General features: G+C 43.4%; 1 pseudogene; it reads left to right on the top strand.

Annotated features, from left to right (window-relative positions):
• Window positions 1–12,472: 12,472 nt before the first annotated feature.
• LOC100466474 lies at window positions 12,473–14,332 on the top strand (annotated as a pseudogene).
• The last annotated feature ends 5,544 nt before the right edge of the window (window positions 14,333–19,876 follow it).

The raw sequence follows: 19,876 nt of genomic DNA, 5'->3' as shown, positions 1-19,876 counted from the left end.
TGCCCCTGACCAGTTTCCCTCTGTCCTCCTGTCTAAAGCCATGATAGTCACCAACTCCCTAGCTGGCAAGGAATATGCATGTCACGCTCACAAATCACAATCCACCTCAAGGAGTAAGGCCATTTTGGGAATCTTCGACATAATAAAAATTAACGTCTACTCTTAACCTATGGTTAATTCTCGCTCTTGCCAAACTGGACAACCATGCAAATCCGCAGTAATCCCATGGAAGGATTTGGGCTTTTTCGGTAGTGGTTGGGGGTGGGGGGTATTCAGCATCACACTGAAGGCCCAGAGGCTTGATTCCTAGGTAATCAGTTCAATATATTTTTTATTCCCTTTGGGATCTAAAATCTATATACGAACTAGGACAACTGGCTTCTCATTTCATGAAACTGATTATAGGGAAACCCTGACAAGAGAGAGCAGATGATTGCAAATTTATTCCCACTACTGGAAAAATCTTCCTGGGAAGATGCATAACAAACAGCTTGAGCTTTGCTTCAAAGACAAATGATCAGTGTGTCAACACACATGGGTGTGCGGACTGTTCGCCTGGCCTCGGGTGTGGGCTTCACATAGAGCAGCAGTCCTTCCTGGGAGCACCTGGGATTGAGCCATGGAGAAGACAAATCCCCAGAAGAGAATCTGAGGAAAAAATATGGTCAGCGACTGGGGTGAATTTATTTTACTTTTTTTTTGTCATCGTTGCCATTGTTTCTTAGAGGATAAAGGAAATGTAAACAGAAATCATTTATATTCGTAATTCTAACAACCTGATAAAACCATTATAGTTCTCTGAATGCTCTTCTTTTTAAAAAATTTTATTTAAATTCAATTAATTAACATATAGTGTATTATTAGTTTCAGAGGTAGAGGTCAGTGATTCATCGGTCTTATATAATACCCAGGGCTCATTACATCACGTGACCTCCTTCATGCCCATCACCCAGTCACCCCATCCCCCCCACCCTTCTCCCCTCCGGCAACCCTCAGTTTGTTTCCTATAGCTAGGAGTCTCTTATGGTTTGTCTCTCTCTCTGACTTTATCTTGTTTTATTTTTCCCTCCCTTCCCCCATGCTCCACTGTTTTGTTTCTTAAATTCCACATATGAGTGAAATCCTATAATTGTCTTTCTCTGATTGACTTACTTCGCTTAGCATAATACCTTCTAGTTCCATCTATGCCATTGCAAATGGCAAGATTTCATATTTTGATGGCTGTATAATATTCCATTTTATGTATATACCACCTCTCCTTGATCCATTCATCTGTTGATGGACCTCTGGGCTCTTTCCATAGTTAGGCTTGTGAACATTCCTGCTATAAACATTGGTGTGCAAGTGCACTTTCGGATCACTACATTTGTATCTTGGGGGTAAATACCCATTAGTGCAATTACTGGGCCATAGGGTAGCTCTATTTTCAACTTTTTGATGACCCTCCATACTGTTTTCCAGAGTGGCTGCACCAGCTTGCATTCCCACCAACAGTGTAAGAGGGTTCCCTTCTCCTCTCTGAATGCTCTTCTAAACTTATCCACATACATATACATTTTTTGTCTCTCAGCCCACCACCAACATATTTGCAATCGCTTTCCCATGTTCCTGCATGATCTTTATGGTTATCTAATGGTCATACCATAATTCACTCAGCCTTTCCTTAGTTATAGGACATTGGGATTGTAAAATATTCAACTTTTTTTCTTTGCTGTCCTATGTAACAGTGCTGTGAACAGCTTTATACATATAGCTTCTTCTTTCCTTGAATTACTTTCTGAAAAAGGAATTACAATTCTGAAGAGAATGGATTTCTTTTTTCGCTGATTGCTTTTCATATGTTACATATTTTTTGACATATTGCCTTGTCAAAGAATTGCATAGGACATCAAGCACAACCTCAACCTATATGAAAGAAACTGTATATATTTACTTTGATAAAAGACTTTTCTGATTCTCACAGTGAGCAAAAACCTTTGTCTCACACAAGGATACAGCCATTCCTCTAGCAGATCAAAGGTGTTTTAATGTACGGTTAATGATGTGCTCAATCAGAATAGTATTCTGAGAGCCTTGCCTTTGATGTTTAACTCTATTCCAGGAAGGCTCTAAAGGCTGGTTTCTTCTAGTACCATTCTCCCTGGCTTCTGTGTATTTTTATTCTGAGCAATAATGTGACCAACTGTTATTTCCCAGCCTCCCTTTTAACTAGGGATCGCAAATAAGAAAAAGCAGAAGTCATTGGGTGGGGCTTCTGAGAACACTTTTAAAAGATGGCTTACTTGGCTCACTTTCCCTCTGCCTCCCTTGCTTTTTCCTACCGTCCAGAATGTGTTTATAGTAGCTGGAATTTAAGCTGCCACTTTAAAACCATGGGGATACAAGTTCTATGGCAAGGAAAGGGAAAAATATGACATTTGAATCATCCAAGACCACTTACCTCGGCTTCTTTTAGGGGTGAAAAAAACTGATAAATACTTTAAGCTATTGTTACCTAGGTTATCTGTTACTAACAGTGGAACATGATACAGTGTTTTCCTAGGACAACGGTTTTCAAACTTTAGTCTGCAGCAGAATCACTTAGAGGGCTTGTTAAAACACAAATTGCTTCCCCTCTCCCCTGTTCACTTTTTCATTAAGTGGAGTGCTGGAGGGAGAGGGGAATTTGCTGTTGGTGTTCCAGACGACACTTTGAGAACCACTATAAGGATGACTTTCCTGAAGTAATTTCTTTACATTGGAAACATTTGGCCAAGTTAGCATTTAGAAAGCACCAAATACTACAATACGTACACTTCCAGATCCTAAAAGCTGTGATCAGAAGTTCAGAAATAGTTTATATATACTCTGCCTTATAGGCTCTCTCTACATCGTTGAAGAGGTGGTTATCTATATATATTTTAATAAGGACTAAAGCTGATATAGTTCCCTAGCTATAGGTCCTCCTACAATTATTGTCAACCACTTTCCTGCCTTATTTGGAATCATTTTATGAAATGTAATAAGAAACAAATGAGTTTTGGAGCTGTGGTTAGCCTGAAGTTACTGTGGTGAAGTCTCAAATTCAGACCTGGGTGTTAATTCTCTTCAAGATGTATGCTGGTGAGACAGAATACCCAGATGGAATTTTTCAGGAGCATTTCAATGTGATAGTCCTAAAAATTTTTTTAAATATTGAAGCAGAGAGCCATATCATTCTAACCTCACTGTTTCAAGCTGCTACAGGAATGCCAATGCAAAATAGATACAGAGTTATACGTCATCTTTAAATGTTTCTAAGTTTCTACTTCAACCGTGGGTGGATGTTCAAAAAAAAAAAAAAGGACCTAGAAAACTCAGCAAAATGTATCTACTTAAGGGAAACTAGCTCGTACATCTTCCATTTTTTTTTAAGATTTTATTTATTTATTCGACAGAGAGAGAGAGAGCCAGCGAGAGAGGGAACACAAGCAGGGGGAGTGGGAGAGGAAGAAGCAGGCTCCCAGCGGAGGAGCCTGATGTGGGGCTCGATCCCAGACCACCAGGATCATGCCCTGAGCCAAAGGCAGACGCTTAAGGACTGAGCCACCCAGGCGCCCCTCCTACATCTTCCATTGTTTTAAACAACAACACGGAACAGGTAAGTTTCATTACAATAATTATTGTCCATGATTCAATTTACTCTTAACGGCTACTAATTCTTTTTTATTCAGGATAATTATTGATGCAGTTTTACAGGTAGTTTCACCAATGTTTGTTGGGAAGGCCACCTCCACAGGAAGTAGGGAGTCCAACATGGAAGGAAGGGAAGTGGAATCCAGTTCACATTGGAGTAGGTCAACAAGCTTCAGATATTTCTTCAGGAGAATGAAGATATAGAATGCCTCATATATCTGAATGTATTTGTTTAGAGGCAAATTAGACCATTGGAGAATTAGGGACTGAATGTCTGTGGGAAAAAATGATGAGCCCAAAGGAGAGCAAAAGGTCATGCCGCTATGGCTGAGTTGGAAATACTGTTGACATGGTAATAATCCTATAATCACTTAATATTTAACATGTGAGTTGTTTTTTTTTTTTAAGATTTTATTTATTTACTTGACAGAGATAGAGACAGCCAGCGAGAGAGGGAACACAAGCAGGGGGAGTGGGAGAGGAAGAAGCAGGCTCATAGCAGAGGAGCCTGACGTGGGGCTCGATCCCATAACGCCAGGATCACGCCCTGAGCCGAAGGCAGACGCTTAACCGCTGTGCCACCCAGGCGCCCCGAGTTTTAAATCCTGATCTAGTCAACATGATACTGATAGAATTTATTGTGAATTTGGGAGGAATAGAAAGGATGAATATGTGGGGTGGAGAGTATAGGTGTGTGTGTGTGTGTGTGTGTGTGTGTGTGAAAGATATTATCTCCCATGGTAGGAATCAACAGATTATGCCTAAAACTGAAAAATCAATATAAAAATGCCATTTCGCTAGGTGGAAATAAAACTGAAAGAACCAGCTCAGAGAGTTGAAACTAGCTGCCACTGAAGAAGGGAAATGGGGGAAGAAATGGAAACTGCTGATATTTTTTTGCAATAAAGTTCACAGCCAGCTCTATCAACTTTAACATAAAAGCTGGGGGGAAAGTCAATTAAGCAACCAGGAAGGAAAAAGACATAATTTGTAAGCAAAGATGGCTTATAATCTAATAGCTGGTACAAACAACCAGAGGCCTTAGAAGGGTGGCTGTCGCTTGGGTCCGCTGAGCCCTTCTGCCTCCCAAGTCTTCAGAAAACACTCCTCCTGGCTACGGAGGGGGTAGGCACAGGCCCTCACCACCACAGCACAGTGACTGGTCTATGGAGTGGTCACACGACCTAAATTAGGCTAATCAGGGTTCCTGGGACTTTCGAAATTCCTGCCAGGGGATAACTGCTTGTTCCTGGAAAGAAAGCAAAGAGGCTGGTCCATTTTTTAAAAAGAAAAAAAGAGAGAGAAAGAGAGAGAACCTCTTGCTTCACTCTCACCTGCAAAACCCAAGGATACGGGCCTACTAGCACAGGCAGCCCTGTACCCCACCACACCTGGACAAGGTTGTAGCAGCCATTGAAGTCAATGTGCCAAAAGGAACCGAGAAGAACTAGAGAAGGACAGAAAGGTCCTCAAGGTATTTAAGGAAATGAATCCAGTCTTTCTCGAGACCAGCTCCTCTGCCCTCTTCTCAGCCCAACTAAAGCCCTCCTTTGGTTTGTTTAAGCAAGATTGGATTTTCTTTTAGTTGTAGTCATAAAATACTAAAATATACTGTCAAATACCATCAAACAAAACTTTAAAATAATTTTATTTTGGAAAATTTCAAACAAACATAAAGGTAAAGAGAATGGCACGATAAATCACATGATACCCAGCCTCACATTTACTAACATTTTGACAGTCTTGTTTCATCTGTCTCTCTCTCCACCCTGTTTTCCCCAGAAATATTTTAAAAGAAAATCCCAGACATCATATTACTTCACTTAGCCCCTGCAGTCTACCTGTACTTTTCGCTCAGGTCCTAGTGAGCAGGAAAGTGCCAGACACATGCCTCTTTTGTTCATATTTGAGCCCATGTGCAACTGCTGTTGTATAGGTCAAAACCAGTCAAGTGTGGGCAATATTAGATGATCTTACCTAATACTTTAAGATGAATCTAAGTGGTAAGGACTCCTTTTTTTTTTTTTTAACATAACCACGCCTAACAAAATTAACAATTCCTTAATATGTAACAATGAGTCCATTTTCAAACTTTCCCAATTGTGTGACATATATCTTTGTAGCCACCATTTGTTTAAATCAGGATCCAAATAAGGTCTGCACATTAATTTGTTTAAAATAACTTTTTTAGGGGTGCCTGGGTGGCTCAGTCAAGCAGCTGACTCTGGATTTCAGCTCTGCTCATGATCTTGGGGTCTTGGGATTGAGACGCTCATGGGCTCCACACTCAGCATGCAGTTGGCTTGAGGATTCTTTCTCTCTCCCTCTGCTCCTCCCCCCCCCCACACACACACTCTCTCTCTCAAATAAATTAATACATCTTTTAAAAATAATAATAAACTAAAATAACTTTTTATGTTATTACTCTCATTTAGCACTCTCGAAGGAACCTAGACAGGTGACATGGAATGGTGAACAATCTTCCTACAAAAAAAGCCAGAAGAATCAGGTCTCAGTTCCTTCTAGGATATTATTTAATATATATTAAATATATTAAATACACACAAATGTATAGATTAAAAATATAGTAGAGAATGTACCATCTGTACGTGTGTGCGTGTGTATCACTGTGCCAAGCACTGCAGTCTTTCCTTCCGCATTTACCGTTATGAGTGGTTGCCCCTATCATCCTTATTGTATAGGTGATGGAGAACCCCCAGGAAGTCAGCTGACTTGTCCAAGGTCCCCAGCGAGTAAGTGGCAGAGCAGAGTTTGGACCTGACGCTCTGGGGCTCCAGGCCAAGCCCTTAGCCTCTTCCCACTACTGCACTTCGTGCACCGGTCCTGGGGAGCAGCAAAGTGCCAGACACATGCCCACGATTCTTTTCTTCCACAAGACACTGAGATCTTGTAGGGAAGGAGGCAACCAGAGCTTACAGAATAAGAAGCCAGAGTTGAGGAACGCCTCCGTGGGGCTTGGGGGGAGTGGGTATTTGGGGCCGCTGTTGCCTTTCCTCTGCTCGGTGCTCTGTTGGAGGCCACCAGCCCTCCCTGCAGGGCTCCCCCTCCCCCCTGAGCTGACTTGAACTTCCGTCTTCCTCCCCTGGCTTTCTTACTCTCAGTGCCATTCTCTTGGCTTCATGCTTGAATCTGCTTTTCCACTGAAGTCTCTTACACCTACTTCCAACCCTAGCCTGCAAGTTAACCCCAATTCTTCAATTATAACCTGTTCAATTAATTCAGAGTGTTTTTTACTCTCGTGGACTATGAAGTTAATGAACCCTTATTATCAGGGTTTCAGACGAAAGACCCCAAGCCCATTCCCTGTTGGAAGATCGAATTCTATTTCAAACACATTACGCTTGGGGAATGACAGCGGGCCAGCGGTCTATGCGGGCCGCGCCACGTCGGACGTCACGGACACCACGTGCTCGGCAGGACGGCCGGCTCACGTAGCTCGTCTCAGGGAGCCGTCTGCTTCATGAGTTCAGCCATGGTTGGGGTTACAGGAGGGTCATCTCGTCAGACCTTCTCGAAGTTTAATGTGCATAGAAATCACCTGGATCTTATTAAAACGCAGATTCCGATTGGGTAGGTCTGGGGTCGGGCCTGAGACGCTGCTTCTCTGTCCAGCTCCCGATCCATGCCAACGCTGCTTGTCTGTGGACCGTCCCCTGAGGAGCAAGGCCCCAGATCACGGGTCCTCAGCACCAATGACACATTAGAAGCCCCTAAAGTGTTTCTGATTAGGGGAGACCTAGGTGCAGGGCGCTATAATAGCTCCCCAGGGGATTCTAATAACCAGAGTTGAAAACGGCAGTGTGGCAGCGGCAGCAGGGATTGGGGGGCCAGTTGAGGGCACAGCTGGCCGGTGAAAGACGTGGGGTGACTGCAGGAAGGCGGAGCTCCTGGCTCGTGAGTGTCCTTACACCCTGTGCTTCCTGCCTGTCCTCCCTGTCCCTCACCTTTTCTTTCTCGTTGTTCCCCTACCAATCCACCCTCTTCCAAACCATCTCAGTAAGAAGAAAGCTGAACAAACGGAAAATGAACAACTTTTTTTGGATCCCTCAGAGCACGGACATCACTGGACGAACTGTCACCCCGAACCTTGCAGAGACACGCGAACACAAAGCATCACCACCCTCCCAGGGCACAAGTCCACAGCCAGAGCCAGTACCAGAGGAAGAACTTCAGTACCAGTACCAGAGGAAGCACATTGCTGGAGGCTCAGTGGGGAGAGTTGGAGAGTGCAGAGTTCCGGGAGGAATTCTAGGGGAGCCCTGCACTTGTGTTTATCTACAGAAGCCCCAGCAGATTCTCAGGGCAAAGATGGAAGAAAAGTCCCCACATGCTTCCGCAAGCAGAGGCCAGAGCGGGGGCAGGGGTGCAGGGAATGTGGCTTCTAAGAAATAAATCTTTCTGAAAAAGAGGTTGGAATTTAAGAACCTTGAAATTGAGAAGCATGCAATTCAGCACACAATCACTGATGAGTTACTGCCTGTTAAGCACCGTGCTTTGTGCTGGGGGTTGGGGATGAATTAGATTTGCTCCTTGTCCAGGAGCTTGTGGTCTAGTGGAAACACCTGTGCATTCCGCTCTGCCAGAGACAGACAGCTGCTGCCGCTCGTGTCTTGTCTCAGCTTTTGTAGTAAGAGAACTCTCCTTCCTAGCTGAGGACGTATTTCCCTGAACGAAGATTATATGTCCAAGCCTCCCTTGCAAGGTAGAGGTGGTCATCTGATCAAGAACTGGCCAAAGGGATATAGTGGAAGTTTTATGTGCAACTCTCTGAGAAGTGTCCTTAAATTGAGCAGATGTCCAAGACCTCCACCCCATAACTCTGAATATGACCTTATTTGGAGGAAGGGTTTTTGCATATAAAGTTAAGAATCTAGAGGTTAGGGACACCTGGGTGGCTCAGTCAGTTAAGCATCTTCCTTCGTTTGGCTCAGGTCATGATCTCAGGGTCCTGAGATCAAACCCGGTGTCAGGCTCAGCAGGGAATCTGCTTCTTGCTCTGCCCCTCCCCTTGCTCATGCTCTGTCTCTCTCATTCTCTCAATGAATGAAATCTTAAAAAAAAAGGGACCTAGAGGAAGTGAGATCATCATCCTGGATATGAGGGCCAGCAGCAATCCTTCTCCCCTTTTCTCTTTCTCCTGTCTAGAAAGAGGATTAAAAAGCTGGACCAAAGTAGACATCTTGGACAATAAGGCAGAAGCCTCAACCGAGGGCCTGGGTTCCTCATGGTTCTGGAGTTGCTATGGCAGCCTACATTCATATAGAGATAAATAGATTCCTAATTTGGTCAAACTTTTATTTCTAGATTTCTGTCTTCTGCCTTTTTTACTAACAAACCAACTAGCCACAATAAATTTATTTCTTTTTAGGTCTCTCATAAATATGCAAAATATGAAACAACATATTATGCGAGTTCTGTTTTACTTAAAATGTAAACTCCTTAAGAAAAGAAAGGCCCTGTATGATCTGACCCTGGTCCACTCCTCCAATCTCATCTGAGGTCATTTTTCTCTAGCTTGGCACATGGTATACTTAAGCCTTCCATATGTATACATCCTTTCGATCCACAAAAAAATTGTGAGGACCTATTATGCCCTAGATGCTAGGAACACAACAGCAGAAAACAGCTAAAGAACCTGACCTTAAAGCCAACTTTTCTTTCTTCCTACTTTCCTCCTTCCTCCCTTCCTTTCTCTCTCTCTCTCTTTCTCTTTCTTTCTCTCTTTCTCTCTTTTCAGGAAGGACAAATATTTTATTGTGGAATGTATATTCATTCTTTATTTTTAAAATTTTATTTAAATTTAGTTAATTAGCATATAGTGTATGTAAAGCCAGGGGTTTTTTTCTATTCCACGTCTAAGTCCATTTATGTTCTAACTCAGAGACTTGGCCCATACTGTTACGTCCGTCCCATCCAGGGCAGCACGTCCAGCACAACGTCCGGCAGTGCTGGGTGTGTTCTCCGTCTGTGCTCTCCAGCATGGTAGCCCCTAGCCACACGCAGCTCTGAGTACTTGCCATGTGGCTAGTTCCCATTTAAATAGCCCCCTGGGACCAGCTGCTGCCAGACAGGGCAGTGCAGATCTGGACCGCTCTACTCCCGGCTACAAATGGTCAACTCCTTGAGGCAGTTTTAGAAAATGGTCGCAGATTCTCCAATAGAGAGATGGAGCCCTATATCCCCTCTCCTTGAATCTGGGTGAGCTTGTAACGTAGGATGGAAGTGATGTTAGTGTGACTTCCTAGGCCAGGCAAGAAAAGCCTCTGCCCTGGTCTCTGGAAGGTTATGCTCCTGGGACCCTTGCTTGGGGAAGCTCTGTCTCTGAACCTCACCACCACACCACAAGAAGCTGAGGCAACATGGAGCTACTGGGTCCTTGAGTCATCCCAGTATAGGCACCTGTATTAGTTTTCTGTGGCTGCATAGATTTGGTGGCTTGTGCTAACAGAAATTCATTCTCTGGCAGTTCTGAAATCTGCCAAAAGTCTGACATCCAACTGTCAGTGGGTGTTGCCCCCTTCTGGGGTCTCTGGGGGACAATCTGACCCATTCTTCCCTCCAAGATTCTGGAGGTAGTTACCCATACTTGGCACTCCTGGGTTGTAGACCCATCCCTCCAGTCTCTGCCTCCTTCTTCACACTCCCTTCTCCCCTGTGTTACTCCTTCTCTCAACTTGCCCTCTGCTTTCTCTTATGAGGACACAGTTATTGGCTTTATAAAGAGCCCACTCTAAGTCCAGAATGATCTCATCTCGAGATCCCTGACTTGAACACATCTACAAAGACCCATTCTCCAGATGACATCCTATTCACAAGTAGTGACACTAGAACATGGGCATATGTCTGTGGAGCCAATGTTCAGCTCAAGACAGCACCAGCCATGTGTGTGAGGATGCCCAGGGAGGAGTCCAGCCCCTAGCTATTTGAATCACTCCCAGACAGTCTCATTTTCCCAGCTGAGACCCTAAATGTGGAGCAGAAATAAGCTGTTGCCACCATGCCCTGTTTGAAATCCTGACCACTAGAATTTTTGAGCACAAAATAGTCTTCTCTGCCACTCGGTGGGGGTGGTTTGTCATGCAGTTGTGGATAACTGGAACTCCCTGTTGATAACTTGGAAGCCCCAGGTCAAAGAACATCTCTCCAAAGATGCCACCGTCTAAATTACATCCTCCTCTCTTTACTTTTCCTTTAGGGCACTTATTACAATTGATAATTACATATGTAGTATTTTTCTTTTCTAAACCTGTGTCTCCCTCACTAGACAAGTTCCATGAGGACAGGGACCATGGTGTGTCATTCGGCGCTCTGTTCTGTATGTGCATCAGGCACACAGTAAATGTCCAGTAAGTGGGTGCTCAATGACTGAAATTCTGAGCTTTCTGTGACCGAATCTACAATTGCTGTTTGTCCTCTGAACTGACACAGCTCTTGGAAAACATTGTTTATTTTGCCTTTTTGCTCTCAGCAGATTAAATAAGGTAGACTGCAAGCAAGTGGAAAAGCAAAATGTGCAATTTCCAAGAGTCAAACATTAATTCTTGCTGTTTCAGTTCTTTGCATTTGAGTAATTGCTGTGGTTTTTAACCACGGTGTAAACAAACACAAAAGGCAGAGCTGGTCAGGTAGCCATGCTGTAAGAAAACGTCTGTGGTTCTTTAAAGAGCACCTGTAAGTTCACAGAATGAACCTGAAATTGTCCTTGCATGTTAGTGACAATCTCATGAAACCTCCTTTTATGCAATCAAATCCTAATGACAAACTAAAATGAATAGACTCTCCCTGGCATCTTAGCCATGATCCAGCTTGTTCTAGAAAGTCCTTTGGTGCAAATTCTGTTATTTTTCTTGGAACAGAAATAAAAACAGGAATTGGATGAAAAAGTAAAACGTGCTAACACCAGGTCAGATAAAACGTATAACCAGCTGTAACAGGTGAGGTGACCAGTTAAGACAGAGACAGCCTGTGAAGTGGAAACATTGACTGTCTAGACCTTGACAGAGAAAGTTTGCTGATCTCTGATAGCTCTTAAAGGAGCAGGCGACTCACCAGGCCATATTGATCGTGGTCTCACTGAAATATTTCTGAGGACTAGGGACGCCTGGGTGGCTCAGTCGGTTAAACATCTGCCTTCGGCTCAGGTCATGATCCCAGGGTCCTGGGATCGAGTCCCAAATCCAGCTCCCTGCTCAGCGGGGAGCCTGCTTCTCCCTCTGCCTGCTGCTCTCCCTGCTTGTGCTCTCTCTCTCTCTCTGACAAATAAAGAAATAAAATCTTTAAAAAAATATATTTCTGAGGACTATATAACTCCCTTCACTTTGATTTCCTCTTTATAAAGCAAACTTCTCAGTGTAATTAGACTTCTTGAATCTGTTTCTCTATTAAGGAAAGAATGTGCAGACTGGCTAACATGAATTTCCAATCAGCCTTCACAGTTACATTTCTCCCTAAATGGGTCCTCTCGTATGGTCCCTTAGGAATTCACCCTGGGAACTCCAGTTTTCCAGGGGGCTAGCTGGTTATGATGGCCGCACCTACCCTGTACTTTTATTTCTAGGCCTCTTACCCTTTTATTACTCTTTTTATCTATTAAAGTAATACATGAAGAGTTTTAAAAAGCAAACAAAAGTACAGGGTTAAAACAAAAAAATGACCGTCACTCCCCAAGGCCCTCCTGGTCTCCACTTTCCACAACCCAGAGCAACCATGTTCAAATCTTTTCAGTTTTTCATATTTGCCTTCATTATACTAAATTATTCTAAATAGCATGCTGCATGAAAACTCTTCACAATAAGTCATGTCAAGTAAATGATCAGGTCCCCTTGTCCCCTCCTCTGAACATCCCCTCACCGTAGTCCCCCTCCGGCCTACACTGACTGTCCTCTGAGCTGGCTGCACAGCTGTCACCATGGAGTCCCCCTCCTGGCATTTTCCAGGGGGTTCCCACAATCTCTTGTTTGAGACGCCTCATTTTCCAGACCCTGTGTCCTGCCTTGATTTGTCACTGTGATTGGTGGGGCACATCCTCCTGCTGCTTCATGAGAATGAATGAAGGGTCAAATTTTTGTTGCCATGCATGTTTGAAAATATTTCTATTAGACCCTTAAATTCACTTGATAGTTCGTCAGGGTATGAATCTCCAGATGGCAATCATGTCCTCTTAGAAGTTGAAGGCACTAGACTCTTGTCCTCTCATTTCCTGTGTCGCTGTGCCTTTCTAATCCCTGACCTTTCGTGTGCTTTTGAGAGCCTCTCGTTTGTTCAGGTGTCCTGAGATTTGGTCATGGTTTACCTGGTGAGGATCTTTCTTTCCCCCGTCGAGCTGAGCCGTCAGTGGCCCTTTTCAATCTAGACTGTCACATTCCTCTTTGGGAAGTTTGCTTTCCTTTTCCCATAATTTCCTGTCCTCCATTTTTTCCTATGTTCTTTTCCTAAAGATACATTGAGTTGAAAATTTGGGCTCTCTTCATCAATCCTGTGGTGGTTTTGTCTCCTCTCTGGGATTTTCTGTCTCCTTGTCTTTTTGTTCAATTGTCTGAAAAATTTCCTCAGTTGTACCTTTGATACTTTATACAGAATTTTTTCTTTCTTCTAGCATATTTTTAATATTGAAAACTTTCTTATTCCCTGCATCTAAAAAAAAAAAATTCACGCATTCTGTGATTTCAGAATACTCTGTGATTCAGTGATGCAATATCTTCTCAGGTCCCTTTTAGGGTTTCGTTATAATTTTTTTTAAAAACTTCACTCTCTGCACCACCTGGGGGTTTTTTGGTCCTTTTCCCCTTTTGTTTTCGTGTCTGTGTTTCATACCAGGGGTTCCCTCGATCTGGTAATGCAGTGCTGGAAATTCAAACGTAAGACTGGAGCACCGACGCTCTTTTCCAGTCACTGAGGCGCAGCGCCGTGAGCGGCGGTCTCCCCAGACACCGTGTGGGAGGCGGCGTGGGAAGTCCTGCATGGGAACCAGCGTGAGCACTGAAGCTTTGGGAGATGGTGGAGCTGCACGTCAGCTTGAGGAATTAAGACCCTCGGAAGGACAAACCCTTCTTGGGCACCAGCAGGCTAAGTCCAGTCCCTGCCCCAAATTCCCCGTGTGTGTTTTGGGGGGACCAGCAGCACCGTGATGAGGCCAAGGCTGTGGATATCCCCCCCATGGACACTGAGGCACCGAAGGAACTCAACAAAAATAAAACATGAGTCAAGAAGCTAAGACGTATGATGCCTTTTTTTTTTTTTTTTTTTTTTTTTTGCTTCAGAATCTCTGATCAGGCAGATCCCATGAATCCTGAGCCCAGGCCTCAGGAAGGCTGCCAAGTTCCCCTCCTTGCTGACCCACAATGAGAACATGGTGGCCAAAGGAGATGTAGTGAAGTCCAGAATCAAATTCCAGATGAAAAAGGTGTTGTGTCTGGCAGTGGCTGTTGGGCCCGTGAAGACGACAGAGGAAGAGCTTGTGTACAACGTCCAGTTGGCTGTCAGTTTCCTGGTGTCATTGCTCAAGAGGGACTGGCAGAACATCTGAGCTTTATACATCACCAGCACCACGGGCAAGCCCAGCGTCTGCATGAAGGGCAGCTTAATAAACCCTAGTGCTACCAAAAAAAAAAAAAAAAAGTGGAGTATTACTTGTGCTCCCATTGATAAGACGATCTAGAAGTACCTTCCCACCATAAACAAGTAGGAAACTAGAAACTATATATATAAACACACACACACACACATATACAATCGGCAGGCTTGGACAACAGGCAGCACAAAACTGAGAAAAGGGGAAAAATGAAGTGAGCCTTACTACCACCTAGGCTTTCTGCCTGGAGGAAATGCCCAGACCATGGTACAGGAGAAATCTAAATAGAGATTGGAGTTCAGAGAGATCCAGGTGGCTAAACCTTCCAGCGCAGAGTACTTAAAAGGCAGGAGTTACCCAGACCTCCAGAAATCCGCAAAGCGTCTTGAGATCGAGGCTGAACACTGAGCTGTTTATGCCTCTGGTTCTTCCATTAGTCTGGACAGCAACTTCTAAGAAAGGAATAATTGACAGGGAGCCATAACGTAAACAAATTTCGGATCTCACATAGGCCTCAAAACCATTTAAGTTCCCACTAGTCAGGGTGGAGAGCTCTCCTTGAATACCCGGCATTCAGTAGAGACCCCAGCAAGGCCATGCCTTCAAAGTGGGGTTAAACTGGCTTTAGGCTAATGAGGACTCTACAATTCCCTTCAAAGAGCTGCAAAGCCGCGTTTCAAATGGATCAAACTAATCCACAAGTCACTTAAACTGCCTGCCAAAAAGGTTTGATATTCTTTAAAGGAGTATAAGTCTAGTGTTTAGTGATAACAAATTCACCATGTTTGGCATCCAGTCAAAAATCACTAGCCGTATGAAGAAGCAGGAGAATGGGACCCATAACAAGAAGAAACATTAGTCATTAAAAACAAGCTAGGGGGGCTCCTGGGTGGCACAGCGGTTAGGCGTCTGCCTTCGGCTCAGGGTGTGATCCCGGCGTTACGGGATCGAGCCCCACATCAGGCTCCTCCGCTATGAGCCTGCTTCTTCCTCTCCCACTCCCCCTGCTTGTGTTCCCTCTCTCGCTGGCTGTTTCTATCTCTGTTGGATAAATAAATGAAATCTTCAAAAAAAAAAAAAAAGCTAGGAAATGATGGAGATGACGTTAGTGGCAAGGACATGAAGACAGCTGTTATAAATGTGCTACATGTGCTCAAGGATGTGAGAGAAAACACAGATGTGATGAGAAGAGAAATGAAAGATTAAAAAAATCAAATGGAGTTTTTTAGAGGTGAAAAATACCTGAAATGAACTATATACTGGGTGGGATTAACTGGTGCAGAGGAAAAAGATCAGTGAGCTTAAGGACGTAGCACTTAGAAGCTCCCTGACCTGAAAGACGGGCAGACATCCTTGAGCAGAGCCGCAGTGAAGTGGGGGACGTTAGCTATAGAACATACGTGTGATGGGAACGGGCGGTGCGGAGAAATCTGGTCCAAAATCTGATTAAGACTCTAAGCACTCTGATCTAAGAACCTCAATGAAATCCAAGTAGAAGAACCGTATAGAAAATCACAGTCAGGTTACCAAAAATCAGTAATGAGGAAATAACCTTCAAAGCAGCTAGAAGAAAAAAAGCAAATTACGCACACAACCAAGTTGAAAATTAAAGCAGACTCCTCATTGGAAAGTTCAGTCCACAAGGCACTGAAGTGACATTTTGAAAGCACTGAAAGATTTAAAAAAGGTCAGTTTAGAAGGTTACATCTATCAGAAATATCTTTTTAAAATGAAGGCAAAATAGAGGCTTTTTCAAACAACCTGGGAGAATTGACTGCCAGCAGACCTGAATTACACACACACACACACACACACACACACAAGCAAAACATTAAAGGAAAGACTCCCAGCAAAAGCAAATTGATACCAAGTGGAAATTTGGGTTTACACAAAAAATGAAAAATGCTGGGAATTGTAAATATGTAGATAATTATAGAAGAAACTTTTTCCTTATTTAAAAAGTTTTAAAGGAGCGCCTGGGTGGCTCAGGCGGTTAAGCGTCCAACTCTTGATCTCAGGTCTTGATCTCAGGGTTGTGAGTTTGGGCTTCGGCATGGAGCCTACTATAAAAAAATATTTTTTTAATTGTTTAAATTTTTAAAAATTAAAATGTATTACAGGGTTTAAAACATCTATAAAATAGAATTCATGACCACAATAGCACAAAGAATGGGTGTTTTGCGGGGAATGGTGGTACTCTGTTACAAGGTCCTTAAGATCTGGTTTTATGTGGATGAAGGCTGTAATAAGTTAAAAATATACACTGAAACCCTAGGGCAAATATTTAAAAGTGAAAAGGAACAACAAAAAATATAAACTATACTGTGTGAGGAAAAAAGTGAAAAGGAACGAAGAGGTGTAACTAATCAATGGTAGAGATCAAGTGGAATCATAAAATATGCTAAATTTAAAATGAGGCAGGAAAAGAGAGGAAAGGGGACAAACAACAATATAGAAAACAAATGGCAATAGGCTTACACTTGACCATAATAAGCACATTAAATATGAATTATCTAATTCTTCCAATTAAAGGTAGACATTATTACACTTGATTAAAAAAAACAAAAAACTTTTTTTTTTTTTTTTGAACTGCTGTCTCGGTGCAGTCTTGACCTTGGCTGGAAGCCAGTGAGTTCCCCTTCTGGAGCAGCTGATTGAGTCTGCACCCCAAGCACTTCCTTTATGAGGGCAGCCACACACCAGGCCCCTGTGCACCAGCCGTTAATTGACCAGGGCCCGGTACCAGACAGCTAGGAACAGCCTCTATGCCCCTGGAGCCCTTGATATTATTTCAGGGACCCCATGAAACCTGGCTAACCCTATCCCACTTACCATATCCAAACTGCTCGCTGGAGCTCCGGCTTCCTGTCCCCCCTGGGGCAGAGTCCTGTATGGCCCTGCCTGGCAGCCTGCTCCCCTTCGGAGCTGTAAGTAACAGAGCTCTGCCTTTGGGTTATCCAAGCATCATTCTGTGTGATCTCCCATCAAAAGAGTCATAAAATCTTGTAAAACGACCCATCTATACGCCATCTACAAGAAACCTACTTAAACTGTAAAAGCGAATAGATGAAAAGCAAAATGATTGGAAAAGATATGGTGTGCAATTACCAATCGCAAGAAAGGGAGAGAGAGGCTATATTGAATTGTATTCAGATAAAGTAGTTTTTGGAACAAATAATATTACCAGGGATAAAAAGAGATGTTTGATAACGATAAAGGGAACAATCATCAAGAAGACATAATAATTCCAAGTGTATAGGCACACAATAACATAGCTTTAAAGTACTTGTAACAAGAACTTTTAGAACTGAAAGGAGAAGTAGGCAAAGCTAAAATTATTGTTGAAGGTGATGTTGATAATGAATAGTTGAAACAGAGAAAAAATGAGTTAGCATACAGGCAGTTTTATAACACTCCCTAATTGACCTCTATAGAACAATTCACCCAACAACAGAGGATGCATTTTTTTCAGATGGACATAGAGCATTCACCAGGGTGTAACATATTCTGAGCCATAATACAAGTCTCAATGAATTTAAGAGGATCCAAATTATACAAAGTATATTCTCTCTACAATAGAATTACAGTAACAGAAAGATAGCCAGGAAAAAAACCCTCAAATTCTTAGAAATTAAGCAGCATACTTCTCAATAACTCATATGTCAAGAAATCACAAGAGGAATTAGGAAATATTTTTAGCAGAATCAGAATGAAAACCTCCCATATCCACATTTGTGGGACCCAGCTACAGCAGTGCTTTAAGGGAAATTCATAGCATTAAATGCTACTTTTAGAAAAAAGGAAAAGTCTTAAATGGGTGCTTAATGTTTCCACTTTAAGAAACTAGAAAAAGAAGGCAAATTCAATCCAAAATAAGCAGAAGAAAGGAAATAAGATGGCAAATCAATGAAATAGGAAATGGACAAAGAATAGAGGATCTTGATAGAACTGGAAGTTGGTTCTTTGAAAAGATCAGGAATGAGACACTTAGAAGATGCTGTGGACCAGTAGGGTTCATTCAAGTGGCATTTCTCAGGCTTGGCTGTACATTAAAATCACTTGGGGAACCTTAAAAATTCCTGATGCTGGCCTGTACTGAGCAATTTCATCAGCTCTGGAAGTGGAGCCGAGCTCTCCAGGTGAGTCCAATGTGCCCCCAAGTTTGAGAGGCACCTGGAGAGGTGAGCCCCCGCCCCACGGCACACTTGTCAGTATCCATCTGGGGGTGCTTAGTGTGTGAAGGGCAAAATCCTCCAGTTTCTCACATGGGTTGTACATGGCTGGCTGCAAGTGTACTGAGAGGGAAGCAGACGGTGTCTGGGTCTCTCCATTTCGCCTGCAGACCTTCATCTACTTTCACTGTGGTGTCTCCATCCTGCTGGAGTCCCCCAGACCACATCCGCTGGTCCATCTCTTTTACGTCTCCAGTTTCCTGCCAGGTCGAGGAAGGGCAGCCCTCCGGCTATGCTGGATCAGGGAGGGGCTCTGCCACCTCGCTGGTCCCCTATATTCAAGGGATCTTACAGTTCTCAGCGCTGCTCTGCACCCCTGCTTTCAGATTCCCAAGGCTTTGTGGGGTTCTGCGGGGGACGTTAACTCTCTTCCTGCTGGCTTCCCCCACTGCGGGTTTCAGGTCCTGGGACCTTTGGTCTGATAAATCTTGTAACAGTCATTTTTCTCTTTCCAGCTCCCCCTAACTTAGTTCTTTGCATATGTCTTAGTTACCTTGATCCTATTTTCTTAAAATTTGTGATTTATTGCTCTTCCCCCCTTGTTAACTATCATTTTGGTGGGATTTCGGGAGATATTGGAGATAAAAGCAAGTGTTTAATCAGCCACACTTAAGCAGAAAATTTCCAGAGCCTTTTAGAAACACCGGTATATAACTATGATGGTCACTTTGAATTGATTTCCCTTCCCAGGAACGTAGAGTGAGAGCCCAGAGGCCCCAGGGTTGTAGGAGTACTAGCCTGGCGTAGGATACTGGTTTTTCTGATAAGACTTCACAAGGTGTAATTCTTCTTAAGTCTTTAAATAAAATGAAATTGGATTGCAAAGTTCTAAATCCAGTGCCTTCAGAACTGTTTGGAGATGACTGTATTTTGCTAGTAACAGTTAAACCTTATAATGAATACTCTGGAGTATTGCTCTCCCAACAAAGCCACTAAAGATAATGATTCTAACAGCCCGGAAATAAAACCCATGTAAGTTACTGTCTTCTCAGGAGGAAGTCACAATAGGCGTGTTCCGGGGCGCCTGGGTGGCACAGCGGTTAAGCGTCTGCCTTCGGCTCAGGGCGTGATCCCGGCGTTATGGGATCGAGCCCCACATCAGGCTCCTCTGCTATGAGCCTGCTTCTTCCTCTCCCACTCCCCCTGCTTGTGTTCCCTCTCTCGCTGGCTGTCTCTATCTCTGTTGAATAAATAAATAAAATCTTTAAAAAAAAAACAAACAAACAATAGGCGTGTTCCTTCCTGGATGTCAGAGAGCTTGTCCACATTTGGCCACTGTCCATAGTCCTGTCTTGACTTTTTCACTTTAAGTTTGAATTGATGGCAGAAGGTACTGGTCCCTGCAGCCACAGACCTGACCGCGAAGCCACCAGCGAGGCCTCAGGCTGAGGGCGCCAGC

Source organism: Ailuropoda melanoleuca, chromosome 3 (assembly GCF_002007445.2).
Source record: "Ailuropoda melanoleuca isolate Jingjing chromosome 3, ASM200744v2, whole genome shotgun sequence".
In the NCBI taxonomy this organism is placed as follows: domain Eukaryota; kingdom Metazoa; phylum Chordata; class Mammalia; order Carnivora; family Ursidae; genus Ailuropoda; species Ailuropoda melanoleuca.
Note: the sequence above shows the minus strand (reverse complement) of the source record. Positions and strands in the feature narration are given on the sequence as shown.